Source organism: Rhinoderma darwinii, chromosome 1, assembly GCF_050947455.1.
Source record: "Rhinoderma darwinii isolate aRhiDar2 chromosome 1, aRhiDar2.hap1, whole genome shotgun sequence".
In the NCBI taxonomy this organism is placed as follows: Eukaryota; Metazoa; Chordata; class Amphibia; order Anura; family Rhinodermatidae; genus Rhinoderma; species Rhinoderma darwinii.
This window is the reverse complement of record NC_134687.1, coordinates 364,545,541-364,560,587: the sequence shown is the minus strand read 5'-3', so window position 1 is coordinate 364,560,587 and position 15,047 is coordinate 364,545,541.

Here is a 15,047-nt window from a genome sequence, read left to right as displayed (position 1 = left end):
AGATCCTTATCCTATTTTCTTTGTATTTTAATGATTTCCTTCATCCTCTAAAATAATTTTTTTATATAGTGAGGACAAAAGACCTTGCTTAGTTTTTAAACATTCTAATGACTGAAAAGGTGTAAAAATGAACCGTGATTTATATTTAATGGCCAAAAAAGCGTGTTTAATTTGAAAATATCTAAACAGACCGTAATCAGGGAACTTGTATATTCTCTGCAGTTCCGTAAAAGTTTTTAGTTGTGCATTATTAACACCTTAAAGAGGCTCTGACACCAGATTATAAGTGCCCTATCTCCTACATAATGTGATTGGCACTGTAATGTAGATAACAACAGTGTTTTTTATTCTGAAAAATTATCAATTTTGAGCAAGTTATGAGCAATTTTAAATTTATGCTAATTAGTTTCTTATTAGACAACTGCGCGTGCTTTTACTTTTTTACCAACTGGGCGTTGTAAAGAGAAGTGTATGACGCTGCCTAATCAGCGTCATACACTTCTCTCCATTCATTTTTAGCAATACTCGCAAAACAGCGTGCTGTGTGAGTAAGTCCCCAAGAAACTTTACCGAAGTGTCGGGAGTGGGAATAGACATCTCGTCCTGGCTGGAGGTGATGTCTATTCACTCTCAAGACACTTCGGTAAAGTTAATGTGTGTATGTGACTGTACTCGCGAGATCACGCTGTCTTGCGAGTAATGCTAAAAATTAATGGAGAGACGTATATGATGCTGATTGGTCAGCGTCATACACTCCTCTTTAAAATGGCCAGTTGTCTATTAGGAAACTAATTAGCATGAATCGAAAATTGTGCATATCTTGCTCAAAATTAATCGTTTTTCAAAATAAAAAACACTGTTGTTATTTACATTACAGTGCCGATCACATTATGTAGGAGATAGGGCACTTATAATGTGGTGACAGAGCTTTTTTAAGGTCGCAGTCTAGTTTGGGCCTTAAGGCTAAGAACCCATTTTTCAAATCTGACATATTTCACTTTATGTGGTAATAACTTAAGAATGCTTATACTGATCAAAGCGATTCCGAGATTGTTTTCTCGTAACACATAGGACTTTATGTTAGTGCTAAAATGTGGTCGATACATTCAGTGTTTATTAGTGAAAAATAGCAAAATTTTGAGAAAATTTGAAAAAAATTGAATTTTTCTGAATTTAAATGCATCTGCTTGTAACACAGACGGTTATACCACTCAAAATAGTGAGTAGTTCAAATTTTTCATATGTCTACTTTATGTTGGCATAATTTTTTGAACATTCTTTTATTTTTCTAGGACGTTACACGGCTTAGAACATAAGCAGCAATTTCTCATATTTTGAATAACATTTCAAAGGCCTTTTTTTTAGGTACCAGTTCAGTTCTGAAGCGGCTTTGAAGGGCTTATATATTAGAAACCCCCATAAAATACCCAATTTTAGAAACTAGACCCCCTAAAGTATTCAAAACAGCATTTATAAAGTTGATTAAACCTTTAGGTGTTTCACAGGAATTTAAAGCAAAGTAGAGGTGAAATTTACAAATTTCATTTTTGGGCAGAAAATCCATTTTATTCCATTTCTTTCTGAAAAACTCAACTCAATATTTATTACCTAGATTCTGCAGTTTTTAGAAATATCTCACATGTGGCCCTAGTGTGGAAATGGACTGAAGCACCGGCCTCCGAAGCAAAGGTGTACCTAGGGGATTTTGAGGCCTCCTTTTTATTAGGCACCATGTCCGTTTGAAGAGGTCTTGTGGTGCCAAAACACTGAAAACCCCCCAAAAGTGACCCTATTTGGCAAACTACACCCCAAGGAACTTATCGAGGGGTATAGTGGGCATTTAGATACCACAGGTTGTTTGCTGCATTTTGTGTAATTAGGCTGTGCAATTAAAAATCAATGTTTCCGATAAAAGCTATTTTAATTTTGACAAGGAATAAAGGAGAAAAAGCACCCAAACATTTGTAAAGCAATTTCTCCCGATTACGGAAATACCACATATGTGGTCATAAACTGCTGGGTGGACAAACGGCAGAGCTCAGAAAGGCAGGAGCTCTATTTGACATGTAGATTTTGCTGGATTGGTTTCTGGGCGCCATGTCGCATTTGCAGATCTTCTGAGGTACCAGTACAGGGGAAGCCCCTTAAAAGTGACCCAATTTTGGAAACTAGACCCCTTGAGGAATTCATTATAGTTTTCATGGGGTGTATGGGGTGCATGCGACTTTTTGATCGGTTTTTATTCTATTTTTTAAGAGGCATGGTGACTAAAAAACAGCAATTCTACTATTGTTTTTTATTCCTTTTTTTTTTACAGTGTTCACCGTGCGCTATAAATGACATATTCACTTTATTCTGCGGGGCGATACGATTACGGCGATACCATATGTTTATAGTTTTTTTTATGTCTTATGGCATTTGCACAATAAAATACTTTTTATAAAAAATAATTTACTTTTTGTATTGCCTTATTCTAACAGCAATAACTTTTTATTTTTCCATCAAGAAAACCATGCGAGGACTTGTTTTTTGTATAACCAACTGTAGTTTCGATCAGTACCATTTTTAGATATATGCGACTTTTTGATATCTTTTTATTCAATTTTTTGGGCAGTGAAGTGACCAAAATTGTTATTCTGGTATCGTTTATTATTTTTTTTATGGCGTTCACCGAGCGGGATAAATAACGAAAGACTATTGTAGTTCAGGCCGTTACGGACGCAGCGATACCAATTATGTATAGTTTATTTGTTTATTTTTTATTTTTTTTAATAATAAAGCACTGATAAGGATAAAAGGGGGATTTTTACTTTTATTACTTTAAAACTTCAAATTTTTTTATTTTTACACAACTTTTTTTTAACGTTTTAACTAGGGAACTTGAGGGCAGGAAGCCCTGATTGCAATTCTAATACACTGCACTACATTCGTAGTGCAGTGTATTAGAGCTGTCAGCTATTTGCTGACAGCAAGCATAGTGGGTCCTGACTTTGTCAGGACCCACTAAGCTTCCGTAGATGGCATAGTCCATTGTTAGGACTCCGGCTACCATAGTAGCCATAGCAGCCATCACCACCCGCTATCATGTAGCAGGCCGTCGATGGCAGTTTAACCCATAAGAAGCCGCGATCGCCATTGAACACGGCTTCTAAGGGGTTAATCGGTGGGGACCACCGCGATCTGTCTCTGCACACTGAGCTATGATAGCCTGCTGTCGGAATCAGCAGCTTTCACAGCTCGTGAACGCACCCGGTGCGAACGGCGAGGTGTTTCATCCATGACATACTATTATGTCATGGAGCGCGAACGATGCAGTTATTAGTTCTGGAGTGTTAAGGGGTTAAATAAATGTGATATCCTTTGTGATGTAATGCTTTTTCCAAAACAAAGAGTCTGGGAGGCCGTCAAACTCACCAATATTCCTGTTGTCCCATAGAGGAGTGACTTCAATAAAGGTATTCATTTTTTCAATGAGTTTAACAGAATTTCAGACCTGCTGCTGGTTATCATAAATAGTCCCAAGTCCCAAAGCAGGGGAATTCAGAACCCCGGCTTCTAGAGCTTCAAATATATTAGAGCATTTGTCCCCTAGCGTTTTCAACAAAAATCTATTAGGCCCCAGGGCCTCCCAGTCCCGGAAATGTTGGAACTGAGAAGCTAAAAAGTACTTTCTATAATCAGGAAGGGCAAAGCCCCCTTTGGTTACCGGTAAGAACAGATTTTTTTTTTCCCGTTCCATCTTAGGTTGTTAGGAACGGCTTCTACAGTTGTAAAAAAAAATTACGGCAACTAAATCAAACAGTTGGAGAAAATTTTTTAATATTTTAGGTAAAAAAACATTTTGATCTGTGCAATTTTTGCAGCTCTAGTCAATAGTAACGTATTCCATGCTTTAACTTTCCCCATCAAAGATGCAAACAGAGGAATTATATTGAGTGTAATGTAGTCAGCGGCATCCCTAGAAATTTTTACGCCTAAATATAAAAACAACTCAACAGAATTCAAGGAAGAAAATCTGATCGCACTCACCTTTCTAAGTTAAAGTAAGCTGATTTCTGACCGTTCATGCCTACTCTGGCCTGTGGTTGTCTATACAGTAATTTAATCAAATTTATGAATTTTTCCCCGATACCAAAACAACCCAAAATCCTAAAAACAAACCGCCATTCGACAGTATCGAAAGCTTTCATAACATCGTTTGAGAGGATAGCACTCTTCTTAGCATACACTTTCCCGTATTGTAAATTAGCAAAGACTCGGCAGACGTTCTTTACCCTAACCCTGCCCGGAATAAACCCGGTCTTGTCCGGGTGAATTATACTATTCATTACCTTCATCAGTTTAAGCGGCCAAAACCTTAGCCAACAGCTTGACGTCAGTATTCAACAGTGAAATAGGCCAGTACGATTCCACCAAGACAGGGTCCTTCTTAGGGATACCAATAATTTCTGTGGCCTCCATAGATTCGGGAGCCTACCTCTAACATAGGAAAAAATTGCGGTTTCCACTAGAGGGATTAATTTATTCTGGTATAACTTATATAGTTCAAAAGGAAGTCCATCTACCCCCACAGCTTTGATACTTGGCGTTTCCATCTCGGACGCTTTCAATTCCTCCGTTGTTATTCGGGTGATCTAACATTGATCTTTGTTCGTTATCAATATTAGAGAATTCCATTCCATCCAGATAACTATCTATGGTATCCTCAGAGTCTTTTAACTTAGAGCGGTACAGGTCTTGATAGAATCCTCTGAATTCTTCTACTACTTCCCTAGCATCGTGAAGAATGTTGCCCCTTTGTGTTCTTAATGGACAAAACAGAATTAGAAGGCCGTTGGTAACCAATATGGGCCAACATTTACATGATTTGCTAGCTTCAAAATAGTATTGTTTGCAACTCAAAAAGATTTCTGATTCTGCTTCCTCCTGTATCAGGTTTTCATATTTAATTTGGGAGACTTTCCATTGAGATTCAGTAGCTTCTGAAGGATTATCTACATATTGCCTTTCTGCCTCCTCCAAGTTGTTTTTTAATAATATCTCTTTGAATATAATGTGTTTTCTTAATTATATTTGTTTTTTTTAAAACAGTTCCCCTAATGCATGCTTTTAGGGTATCCCATAATATCAATGAATCTGGGTAACCCGAATGGTCTTCCAGAAACACTGACAATTCATTATCTATCTCGTGGAATGAAATTTTCACCAAGACTGAAGGAAAAATCTTATATACCTTACTACCCAGTCTCAGGCTCAGATCAAGCTCGACCATAAGAGGAGCGTGGTCTGAGACCCCACGCGGTTCATAAGACACTTTCTTTATGTACTTTAACATTAGTTCATTAATGAAGGTAACGTCAATTCTTGACATCTCCTCCCTAGAATATGTAAAGCACGAAAATTTCTTAGCATGGGGGTTCCTAATCTGCCATATGTCAAGCCAGCCCAATTCAGATGTTAAACCTATTAACTTAGTTGCTGAAAAACACTTGAGAACAGGGAGTCTTTATGCCATAGTCATAGAAAAATATCCATCTTTATTCTTTATTACATACAATAATATACATATACAATATATAAAAAACTCAACAAGGTTCTAAAAAATTAAGGTCTATTTGTGGATCAGTCACAAACAACCATAACAAAAGATGGGTAAGGTAACACTCTTTATCAGTACAATTATCACTGTTATTCAACCCAGGATAGTTTTGACAACCTGAGGAAGCGATACCGGCGAAACGCGCGTCGGGGTGCCTAGACTACCGTGTGGACCACTCTCATTCCCACTCTCTCGATCGCTTCATCTAGGTGGTTGCCAGCCTGTCGGCACCGCTAACAATGGCCTCAGGTGTGCCAAGAACGGAAGCCTTTTAGTCCACGCCCGGAGGCGGGGCCTAAAAGGCCTGCTATCAGGGCCAAGAAAATTGTCACAGCTGACATCCTGCTGTAATGGCCAGGACTGAAGCTAGGCTCCGATCCAGCCGATTAACCCCATAGATGCAGCGATCAAAAGCAAATCGCTTCATCTAGGTGGTTAGATCGCACCTGATGGTTGCTAATGGCAACGATCGGCACCTGTGGGCGGTGTCGATGGTTGCTATGGCAACTGGAGGCCCAACAATGGCATCCTATTATGGAAGCCTATTAGGCACCACGGGAGGCGAAGCCTAAGGGTATGTGCACACACACTAATTACGTCCGTAATTGACGGACGTATTTCGGCCGCAAGTACCGGACCGAACTCAGTGCAGGGAGCCGGGCTCCTAGCATCATAGTTATGTACGATGCTAGGAGTCCCTGCCTCGCTGCAGGACAACTGTCCCGTACTGTAATCGTGTTTTCAGTATGGGACAGTAGTTCCACGGAGAGGCAGGGACTCCTAGCATCGTACATAAGTATGATGCTAGGAGCCCGGCTCCCTGCACTGAGTTCGGTCCACTACTTGCGGCCGAAATACGTCCGTCCATTACGGACGTAATTAGTGTGTGTGCACATACCCTAATAGGCTTGCTGTCAGTGAATAGCTGACAGCTCTAATACACTGCACTATGTAGGGAGTGCAGTGCATAAGAATAGCGATCAGGGCTTCATGCCTTCAAGTCCCATAGTGGGACAAAAAAAAGTAAAAAAAAAGTTGTTAAAGTAAAAGTTTCAAGTTAAAAAAACAATAACCGCCTTTTTTCCCATAATAAGTCTTTTATTATAGCAAAAAAAACGGAAAGTACACATATTTGGTATCACCACGTCCGTAACAACCTGAACTATAAAAATATCATGCTATTTTACCCACACGGTGAACACCGTGAAAAAATAAAATAAAAAACTATTCCAGAATCAATGTTTTTTGATTCTAATAAAATCTATGAAACACCTGTGGTATTAAAATGCTCACTACACCCCTAGATGAATGCTATGAGGGGTATAATTTCCAAAATGGAGTCACTTCTCAGGGGTTTCTTCTGTACTGGTAACTCAGGGGCTCTGCAAATGCGACATGGCGCCCAAAAACCAATTAAGCAAAATCTGCATGCCAAGTAGCACTCCTGCCATTCTGAGCCCTGCGGTGTGTCCAAACAAAAGTTTATGACCACATATAGGGTATTGCCATACTCGGGAGAAGTTGCTTTACAAGTGTTGGGGTGCTTTTTCTCCTTTATTCCTTGTGAAAATGAAAAACATTAAAAATTTTAGTGGAAAGAATGTCGATTTACATTTTCACGGCCTAATTCCAATAAATTCAGCAAAAAAAACAGTGGGGTCAAAATTCTCACTATACCGCTAGATAAATTCCATGAGGGGTGTAGTTTCCAAAATGGGGTCACTTTTGCAGGGTTTGCACTGTTTGGCCCCTCAGGGGCTTTGCAAATGTGACATGGCGCCGCAATTCCAGCAAAAGTCAAATGGTGCTCCTTCCTTTCTAAGCCCTGCCGTGGGTCCAAACCGCATATGGGGTATTAATGTCCTCAGAAGGGTTTGCTTTACAAATATTGGGGGTGCTTTTTCTCTTTTATCTATTGTGGAAATAAAAAAATATGAGCTAAAACTGCATTTTATTAGAAAAAAATATAGATTTTCAATTTCACAGCCTAATTCCAATAAATTCTGCAAAAAATGTGTGGGGTCAAAATGCTAACTATACCCCTAGAAATATTCCTTGAGGGGTGTAGTTTCCAAAATGGGATTACTTTTGGGTGTCTGCACTGTTTTGGTCCCTCCAGGGCGTTGCAAACACGAAATGGCACTGAAAACCATTCCAGCAAAATCTGCTCTCCAAAATCCAAATAGCGTTCCTTCCCTTGTGAGCCCTGCCATGGGTCCAAACAGCAGTATGGGGAATTGCTGTAATCGGGAGAAATTACTATACAAATGTTGGGGTGCTTTTTCTTATTTATTCCTTGTGGGGTCAAAATGCTAACTATACCTCTAGATACATTTCTTGAGGGATGTAGTTTCCAAAATGGGATCACTTTTGGGGGGTTTCCACTGTTTTGGCACCACAAGACCTCTTCAAACCTGACATGATGCCTAAAATATAGTCTCAAAAAAACAGGAGGCCCCAATATCCACTAGGTGCTCCTTTGCCTGTGCTTCAGACCATTAGCACACTAGGGCCACATGTGGGATATTTCTAAAAACTGCAGAATCTGGGCAATAAATATTGAGTTGTGTTTCTCTGGTAAAACCTTCTGTGTTACAGAATTTTTTTTATTACAAATGAATTTTGGCAAAAAAAATTAAAATTGTAAATTTCACCTCTACTTTGTTTTAATTCCTGTAAAACGCCTAATGTTTCATGACACTATTTTCAGAATGGTTCTTCTTTATAAATGGCCAACAGAGGAGAGAGAAAAAAAAAATCTCCCCAAAACCACCGACACCCTCCCCCAAAACCCCACACATAGTTCGCTAATGCACCAACAGTGCACCAGAAAACTCCTCATCTATCATCTCTCCCTATCAACCCCCCCCCCCCCTGCAAATAAAGGTGGATAAATTAGGACACCACTAGTGGACCCACTATGCCAATGATAATGGTGAGAAAAAGGAAAAAGTTTAAAGTTGGACCATTGCGGCCAGCTCCCCCCCCCCCCACCCCAAGCGCCCATAGCGATAGTAAACTACGGATTTAGATTTAGAACCCTTTAGGGTATGTTCACACGGCGGGGGTCCGTAACGGCTGAAATTACGGGGATGTTTCAGCCTGAAAACATCCCCGTAATTTCAGCCGTACCGGCATGTGCAGGCGCTTGAACGCCGCGTCAATTACGGCCGTAATTAGCGCTGCTATTCATTGGAGTCAATGAATAGCGGCTCCAATTACGGCCAAAGAAGTGACAGGTCACTTCTTTGACGCGGGCGTCTAGTTACGCGCCGTCATTTGACAGCGGCGCGTAAATATACGCCTCGTGTGAACAGACAAACGTCTGCCCATTGCTTTCAATGGGCAGATGTTTGTCAGCGCTATTGAGGCGCTATTTTCAGACGTAATTCGGGGCCAAAACGCCCGAATTACGTCCGTAAATAGGCCGTGTGAACATACCCTTAGAGTCCAGCCAGTGACCAGCCTCCATTGCTGATTAAAGAAAAAAATGTAAGTTCATTCGTGGGAGATTTTTAATTTTGCTGGATATATAAGCGAATATTGAATATTTGCCTTGAGCAATCTCCTTTTGGCCTCAAGAAAGCCTCATCTCTTGGCAAGAGTGGAGACTGGTTACAAAGAGCATCTGTCCCTCTGTAGGACCTGTCCAGTCCTGCATTACACAGACAACCCATTGATTTGAATGGGCACTGTGTAATTTCTGACGCTTCATAAAGGTTTCCCTACAGATTACTGGGGGTCCCAGAAAGAGGACACTTTAAAGGGAAGGTGTCATGAATTTTTAATTTTTTTTATCATATTGCTTCTAATATATTTTCAAAAATGTTATTTAATTATGTTCTCATGTTTTACTTTATCATATTTTCTGACTTTTACTTCTCTTTGGGGGCTGCCATTTTTTTTTCATCTCTGTATGTGTCGATTGACGACACATACAGAGATGGAATACGGCACATACAACCCCATAGAGAATGCGAACGGGAGCCGTTCCATTCTCAGTTTCGGGTGCCGTCTGTGTGGGAACGGCGCATGCGCCTCTCCCATACAGACCAAAACGAAACTCGTTTGTAGAGCAAAATCTGGCGCTATTTTCATGTGGACCGGAAGCCGCTGCCGGACAGTAAGTTGACAACTTCTGGCCGCGGCTTCCGGCCATATGTTCAACGAAGCGAAGGCGCAAGGAAGAGGAGCGTAGACCAGCGGACGCGGCGGCAGGAGCAGGTAATTTATGTTTGTGTATGTTCGTGTGTATTATGTTCGTGTATGTTCATGTGATACTATCTGCTGAGCCTTGTATCTAATCCTCCTAGCACTGTGCAGTCGCTCAGAAAATGGCGGCACACAGTGTAGGAGGTTTGAAGACATTCAAACCCTTCCTTCTCCTGGCACTAGCGAGAAGAAGGGAGGGGGGATTGTGTGAGGACACTAGAGGAGAGTGTGTCCACCCCAAATTTGCAGCATACATCAATGAGGTTGCTTTACCACAGTGACCATGCTGCAATTTTGGGAACTGCTCCCTCTAGTGGCCAGCACATGGAAATTTTATAAATTAGAATCTAATTTATAATATTTCCTGACTTGTGAAAAAATGTAAACAATTAAAACAGTGTAATCACTTAAATACTAATTGTTTAACTGAAAAAAAATAAAACATTTTCTAGCAACACATTCCCTTTAAGATTAGTTGAATGTGAAGGGACCCTTTTAAAAAGTATAGATTTTCCAAAGTCTCCCTGCCAGGTGAATTCATGATGGCGTGGGATGGAGATTATAATCGTAAAAAAGATTGTCTAAAGCAGTAGCTATAAATATCACTGGTATTATTTCAAATATTTTAACCAGGTACAGTAATAGTTATTGTGTAAAATTCACTTTAAACAAGAAGAGATTAATAATTTAGAAAATCTGGATTCCTTGACTGGCTTGTCATTGCTGTATTTATTAGAATGGGTCAGATAACTTACGCTACAAATGGGCAGCAGTGATATCCCAGGATTTCCCTCTGGAAAGAGGAAGCAGCCCAAAGCAATCTCTTAGAATACTGCACACTGCAGTCCGGTTCCTAGGAACAGAATGAAACAGCATTTGGCATTTTGTCTTGGTTTCATAGCTGAAAATGACAGCTGTGACTTATGAAACGTTTGAACTGAGGATAGTCTCCTAGTAGTTAAAATATAGATGTGTGAGGCATCATTTTATCTAAATCACACCTGTCTTTTCCTTACTGTACTCCAAGAGGACCATGCATGCCAAAGGACAGCTTGTACTCCATACAACCCTATTTATTATGAATAATGGGTTATATTAAGGGTAAGGGTACATGCAGCCTCAATGGTCTGACCCATGTTTTCCTTGTACTGGACATTTTTTATAAATTGCCTATACATATGTAGTGAAGTTGAACTTGTAATTTGCGACAAAATAAATCTAATTCAGTATGGGTATGCAAGCAATTTTATTAGTTTCATTATCAAAGCACTGTTAACCCTTTCAGTAGACCAAACATATCCTGATTCTGAGAGTATAAAAATATAGAGAAAAAAAGAGTTTGGTGCTAGGAGAAACAATATTGATAAATGCATCAGGTAATAAGCATAGAATTATTAATTACAATATTGCAAATGATTAAAGGGTTAAAGTATTTGTACTCCGGGGGGCGTGGCCAGCTATGGGAGAGTGAAGACGTGCTCTCTCCAGCTCCTCACCTAGCGTTCGCTAAATCGGCTGACATCTGCTCCCAGACATGGGGAAGGCATCTAAAGAAAAACAAGGCAGCAGCCCCTACCTGCCCCTCATCACCCCAGCGTGATATTGGGGACTACTTCGGGCGACAACCCCAGATGCAGCTGCGGGCCTCGATCCGGGCCGAGGCCTGGGGTCAAGATGGCCGCCCGACCTCTCCGTCTCCACTGTCCCAGTGCCCTGGGCTGCCGGAGCCGACAGCAGACGTCGTTCACTTACCCTCCCGGGTTAAGATCCTGGAGGCCTCCGACTCCGCGTCTCTTCCCCGGGCTGTGGAGGATCCTGCGGCCCGGCCGACCGCCGTCATCCAAGATGGCCACCGGGACTCTGTGGTGCTCGGATGCGGGCCTGCTCTGAAGAGTGCGGCCCCCCTCACAGTCTCTCCGGATGGGAGAGCTCCGGCTCAGAAGGTATCGGAATCCTCGTCTAACTGGGAGGCCTCTGGGGCTCCCTCCGCGGCAGCCGCCGCTTTCCTGCCATCAGACCACGTGGCCTCTCAAGATGGCTGCCGGCGTTGCTGGCCTGCAGATGTCGGGACTCCACCTACCTCCGGCACTGCTTTCATGGCCTGCGGGCCATCTACCTCCTGGACCTGACTGCGGCCTGCTACCACCTGCTCCGGCATCCACCGGAGTGAGAGACGCCACAGCTGCCCTGCCTGCAGTTCCACAGCTGGACGATTCATCTGGGAGGCACAGTGAGTACAGAGGCCCTGAGCCTCCTACCTCCAGGTTCACTTTACAGCCTGTGGGGCCATTAGCTCCAGATCTCTCCCTCCCTCCCAGGTGCCCTGGGCTGGTGGGGGCCTCCCCCTCTTGGTCCTCTGGCTCCTCATGGAGCAGCGCCCCAAATGTCCCAACAACCATCATCCCGGCCGGGCCTATGGGATCTCCCCTGCAATCCGGGACTTTGCCTGCATTACATACCCGTGGCCAGGGTCCTCAATTTCACCCACTTCCTTCTCCTGACCTGGATTGTGCCCATGCTCCGACGGATATACCAGCAGTCCTTGGATTAAGTCTTACAGACCCGTCGTCTGGATCTATGTGTGAAAATAGGCCGGAGACTCTTTCAGACATCCGCCAGCTTGTCCAACTGTTGCCCACTAGGGCTGATATGACGTCCTTTGCCAGACAGATCGTGGAAGAATGCAAGCTGGAGTTTACCCAGTTTCGTGCTGAACTTTCCTCACGTTCTACGAGGGTGGACACTCTTACACAGGATCGGGTTGCTGATAATGCCACTATTGCAAATATCCAATCTACTATCCAGCAGCACTCAGCTCAGTTGTTCACTTTGCAGCAACACCTCGATGATATCGAAAACCGTAACAGGAGGAACAACCTACGTGTTCGAGGCTTGCCCGAATCCATTCCTGCGTCTGATCTGTTTTCGACTCTCTCCACCATCTTCAATACCTTACTAGGCCGTCCGCCGAATACCCATATAGAGATCGACCGGGCACATAGAGCTCTCCGCCCTGTAAGTGTTGATGATCCTCGGCCGAGGGATGTCATCTGCCGAATCCATTTTTACGCAATCAAGGACTCTATCCTGCAAAAAATCCGATGGCAGCCTATCATTCTCCACCAAGGCACGTATTTTGCCGGATTTGTCTCGACACACGCTGGTGCAAAGAGCTGCTCTCAAACCCCTGCTGGAGGTACTCCGAAGCCGGGACATCATCTACAGGTGGGGCTTCCCGTTTGCCCTGATGGTCAGACAAGATGGCCGTACCTATACTGTACGATCCCCGACCGACTTTTTGGTCTTCCGCAATTGTGCGTTTAGCTTGTGCGGCAGTTGTTTTCTTACTGACTTTTTAGTTTGACTTTATGTCTGTGTTTTTCTCTAATGCTCTGTTTTTTACTCCTAGCTTGTTTCCCTCCTCTTCTTCCCTCCTGGTGATCCTGGACTCCGACCCTTCGTGCATTAGCCGGCATACCTCAGCGAGCCGTTTAGTCTGCGTCCATGGCTGACCTTACTATTGCCTCCTTCAATGTGAAGGGGCTGAATGTTCCTGAAAAGCGGGCGCAAATCCTACATCATCTACACAAGCGTAAGGTACACATTGCATGCTTCCAGGAAACACACTTTAAGGAGGGACATACCCCTACCATTAATGATAAACACTACACTACTTGGCATTTCAGTAATAATCCCCTTTCCAGATCGTGTGGAGTTGCCATAGCTCTCCACAAGTCCCTCCCCATCAGGTTGTCAATCTTGTTGTAGATCCCGACGCTAGATACATCATCTTAGTGCTTAATATTGGTGGGAGGGAATTCACGGTGATTAATGCTTATGCTCCTAACCAGGGTCAGGTGCCCTTCATTCTCCAACTTATAGAAACCGCCCTTCTGGTGGTCCGGGGGACTGTGGGGCTGTGCGGAGACTTTAACCTTACTTTGGATCCGACGGTGGATAATTCTACTGGTCGCTCTAGTGTTGCATACGGTGCTATTAGGCGGGCGAGACGTGCTCTCCTACAGCTTCAACTCTGTGATGCATGGCGCCTTCAACATCCCACTGATAAGGATTATAGTTTTTACTCCCATCCGCATGGCACCTACAGTCGCTTGGATTACATTTTTCTTCAGCAACATGCTCTCCCCTGGGTCGCCTGTACGTCCATTGGCAGTATCCTGTGGTCTGACCATGCCCCGGTATATTGTACCTTACATCTCCCCTTCATCACTAAGGGCCCCTGGACTTGGAGACTAAATGAGTCCCTGCTCCTGGATGGGGTGTGCCATGCTGATTTGCATCAAACGGTGGAACATTTCACACTTGATCATGCCCAGGATGACACGTCTCCCTTGGTTCGTTGGGAAGCCTTTAAATGTGTTCTCAGGGGGGTCCTCATAAAACACAGCGCGCGTCTTAAAAGAGAAAGGGCCCACTCCCTTAAAATTGTTCTTCAAAAAATTAGCGCTCTTGAACTGGCTCACAAGCGTGCACTGTCTCTTCTTATTTTGCGGGAGTTACAGGTTGCCCGACAGGACGCCAGACAGCTGTTGGACTCAGCCAAGCAGCGTGCTCTCCAAGTCTGTCGTAGTAAATTCTATGAGTTTGGCAATAAGAGCGGACGCATGTTGGCCAGAGCTTTAAAAGCTAGGATTGCCCAGTCACACATCCAAAATACTAAATCTCCTTCTTGCCAGGTTGTTCACACGACCCCAGAGATAGCGGATTGCTTCCATAGCTTTTTCTCTGATCTTTACAACCTTGACCCTCCCACTCCTGCCCCCTCCCATCCGCCGGACTGGGATTCTTTCTCCTCTCCTTTCACACCGTTGTCTAGGGAGATAGCTGAGGAACTTGATATGGACTTCACCTCCCGGGAGCTCCTTGCGGTTATAACCGATCTTCCTGAGGGAAAGAGTCCTGGCCCGGATGGCTATACTGCCAAGTTTTACAAGGTGTTGGCTGACCGTTTGCTACCGCTTCTACTGCCAGCTTTTAACTCTATTTCCCCGGAGGTCCTGTTTCCTCCTAGCTCAGACATGGGCAAACTACGGCCCGCGGGCCACATACGGCCCGTTAGGCTTTTTAATCCGGCCCGCCGAACTTGTCCAAATCATAGTAAAAACCTCCTTTTTTTTCCCCTTTCCCTGCAATGCCCACGTTTTCCCAATAGATGGCGCACATTGACCGTTGTTAACTCCTTAACGCCGAAGGACAGATATATCCGTCCTCAGCA